Source organism: Kryptolebias marmoratus, unplaced genomic scaffold (assembly GCF_001649575.2).
Source record: "Kryptolebias marmoratus isolate JLee-2015 unplaced genomic scaffold, ASM164957v2 Scaffold110, whole genome shotgun sequence".
Classification (NCBI taxonomy): domain Eukaryota; kingdom Metazoa; phylum Chordata; class Actinopteri; order Cyprinodontiformes; family Rivulidae; genus Kryptolebias; species Kryptolebias marmoratus.
In genome coordinates this window covers 2021-5619 of record NW_023665844.1, presented here as the reverse complement: position 1 = coordinate 5619, position 3599 = coordinate 2021, and the positions used below count along the sequence as shown (strand labels likewise).

At 42.5% G+C, this 3599-nt stretch overlaps 1 long non-coding RNA gene across 1 annotated transcript in view; it reads left to right on the top strand.

Annotated features, from left to right (window-relative positions):
• The window catches only part of LOC119616840, a 5362-nt gene extending 3243 nt beyond the window's left edge, over nucleotides 1–2119 (top strand). The window contains exon 2 of the long non-coding RNA XR_005232896.1: nucleotides 1026–2119. This is a non-coding gene — a long non-coding RNA (uncharacterized LOC119616840). The remainder of the gene's footprint in view (nucleotides 1–1025) is intronic.
• Nucleotides 2120–3599: the final 1480 nt, after the last annotated feature.

Sequence of the window (3599 nt, the reverse complement as noted above, 5' to 3'; positions counted from 1 at the left end):
GCTGTGACTCTTGGACCTTCTGCTGCAGCTCTTTGATCCAGCAGCGATCTGTGCAGCCATGTTCTCAGCAGACAGCCTTAGAAAACCACAGACAGTTTTAATGTTCTTGTCAGTGCACATTATTTTATTGTCCACCTCCGATCGCATTGTTCCCACTTCAGTCTGCTCTGTTCCCACCTCAGCAGCCGCCCCCACGGTTAGGCTTTCTTCTCCTGGAGTTCACTTTAGAAATGCAGCAGGCAGATCTGGGCCAGTTTCTCAGTCATTATTATTTATCATCAGTGTTTTAGATCTGGATGTTTGGGGCTGTAACCTCAGATGTTCTCGGTCAGAGGAGAACTCCTGCAGGGGTCAGAATCCATTTTTTTTCCTTTTGTTTATTGTGCTTGACTGATATTTGGCCTCACACTCACAGAAGAGCAAACCTGACAGAGGAGGACATTTTACCGGAGGTCAGTAGCTGCATCTTGGGATCAGACCCCTTTGGACTCCTGCCAAGTGAGGAGAGCATTTTAAAGTCCAACAGGACCAGGACTGTAACCTTTCCCCTGACGAGGAGCTGACCTCTGACCTCTGGGTGCTGCCGTCTGTCCAGTAATGTTATTCAGAACATCCGTCTTTTCTCAGTTTGCTGTTTCAGCCCTCCTCATGCTTTGATCTGCCTCCATCCACGTCTCTCCTTTCATCCCACACGATATGCTTTCATTCAGCTCCTGTTTGCTTTACAATTTCCCTCCACTCACCTTCACCCCTGCACCTCCCGCCGCTCCACATTTTTCAATTCTTCTCATCTCCTCACAAACTCATCAGTGTTTTCAGATCCGTCCTCCTCGGTCCGGTTCGGATTCTTCAGTAACCCTCCTGAATTTCATGTTTTCAAAGTCAAACAGTTGAGAAACCGGAGTGGTTAAACAAACAGGATGTTCTCTCCTGAGCAGCTGCTAAAACAGGAAGATGCTTTAATCGTGTGGAGAGGAAGACCGGACTCAGATCGGTGTATGAGTGTGTGTGTGTGTACTCTGCAGAGGCAGCAGCAGCTGATAATTGGAGAGGCACACCTGGACGCCGGTCACCTCCCAACCCTGACCCCCCGCCCTTCAAACCTGCACAATCCGCTCTGGGTGCAGGCTGGATGTATGTGTGGGGTGAGCTCTTCTGCCCAGGTGCCCGTCTTCACTCAGCACCCGTCTCCAGCTGGATGTGTGTGCGCTGTTTCCGACTGTCCATCTTTTCTGTCTGGAAGAGACGGAGGGGAGAGCAGAAGGTCGTTCAGCTGAGCTATAAAAGATTCAGCACTGACTGATGACCTCAAGCAACTAAAAAAACTCATTCTTCTTTCAGAGACTTTTTTATTTAACCTTTTCTTTGGCAAAGAAAACATCAAATATTCTCTTTTACTGTTTCACCCTGTGCAGAGGAGGACAGTAAAAAACACTGTGGTCACGTTAAAAACAGCTGGTTTAAGGGTTTGCTTCAAAAATACAAAAACTCTCTTCAAAACAAAAAGATAAAATGATGGTATGAATTACAGCCCTGAACCACCTGAAACCTGACCCTGATAAAACCTGAACCTGAGGAGGAGAGCAGCTCTAATATGACTTCTCTTACTCCACTGAATCATCATCTTCATGTGATGGAGGGGAGTCAGTACCATCAGGATCCTGGGTCTGTGTCATCTGGGGGGTCAGTTCCTGGTAGACTGGAGAGGGAGGGGTCAGACAAAGAGCCATCTGATGAAGAAACACCACAAGAATCAGGCCTGTTGGTCTGAAAGAGGAGAACCAGGGAACCCTCCTGGATTCAGGCCTGGGAAGGGCTTCATTCCTTTTTCAGCTGAAAATTTAAATCAATTTTTAAAAAGTGCAAATTTTTCCTGTTTAGCTGAAGGTCTACAAAAGTCCAAACTCAAAAACTGTGTCTTTGCTTGGTTATAAGCAGAAATTTTGATCAATAATTCAATGATTGACAGCTGTTTTTAATTATCTGCTCCTTCATGTGACTTGTTGTTTATTTTGTTTGTGTATTTATTTTCCTTTCTGGTTGTTGTTGTTTGTTATCTTACATGTTTTGTTGGTTAAACTGTATATTGACAGTGAATTAAAGCGATGGAGCTGCTGAATGTTGACCTTTCTTTGTCTCTTTAAGTTGTTGTGTTTTATCTGGTTTACACTGATTAGATGGTGAACTTTCCTCTGCAGCCATAAAAAGTGAGAAAAAGGCTTTAAACTCCAAAATGAATACAGTTTAATCTTTATCGGAGATGAATTTAAGCAGAGACAGCCCCTCAGACGGTGTTTTAAAGCTGCAGGGACTTCTTCTCTACTTTCTGTGTTCTGCCTGCGTGTCTTTTAATCCTGCACTAACTGCCCCGAGCTTTAACCTTATTACCCTGCACACCCGGGGGACCTGTAATAAAACACTTCCCTCATTCAAGAGGTCAATTTGCTCTTTTTTCTTTATGAAGTCTTCTGCATTCCTGCCTGTCTGCTCTTCTTCCCCTCCATCTTTCCTTTAATTAGTCTGTGTTGGTGTGTTAAAGAGGAATGGAGAGAGTTTCTGCCTCCCTCTGATTCTCTGAGTCCAGGTTTGATCCATTAGCTAAAATATTCCCTCCTACATCTAAAAAACCAGCTTGTCTTGATGCTTTGACTGGCTGAGTGCAGACAGATTGCTGCTCTGATTTCCTGCCTATGAAACATGAAAATGAAGCGTTACCAATTACAGATGACACTCAGGGGGCAGCGCCGGCACCGAGCTGTCAGCACGTTCAATCCAACTGTCAGGAAATCTGAAACAGATCAAATACAGAAACACAAAGAAAGAAGAAATTCATTCAGTCAACAAACAATTCATCCCTGCAGCTTTCTACACAATCAGTGATTGCACTCAGTTACGTCACGACCAGCAGGTTTCATTTATTCTGCTCCTAATCATCCTATTTATTACTGCTAATTATACAGGATGTTTTCAGAAATCATCTCATTAATCAAACATCAATATGTTTTTATGGCCATGCCAAAAAAGTCTGTAAATTATTTTATAAATGGCACCAACAGATATTAATAAATAAAGCAAGAAACTTGGAAAAAAAAATTATTTTTATTTTACATAGCTGCACTCATGTTTGTATTTTTTTAAATTAAGTTAATTTATGCCTTGGATATTCAGTGGTTTTATTATATATATATATATATATATATATATATATATATATATATATATAAAATTTAAACTGGGCTTTTTGACTCAGTGCATTATTTCCTGTTTTCATTGCAGTTGTTGTTTTTTTCTAGAAATTAAATTTACAATAAAAAACCTTGTAGAAACCTTTCAAAATAAGAGTCTGGCTCTGCCATAGATTCGATTCCTATGGAGGAAATCCCAGATTCCTGTTGGGCTTTCAAGAAGATTCAGGCAGGAACTGCATCACCTGAGGCTGACAGGTAACCCCTGTAGGTGGGCGGGGCCTGAAGATGACAAATTAACCCTGCAAATGGATGGTTGGATGGATGGATGGATGATGGTTGGATGGATGGATGATGGTTGGATGGATGATGGTTGGTTGGATGACGGTTGGATGGATGATGGTTGGATGATGG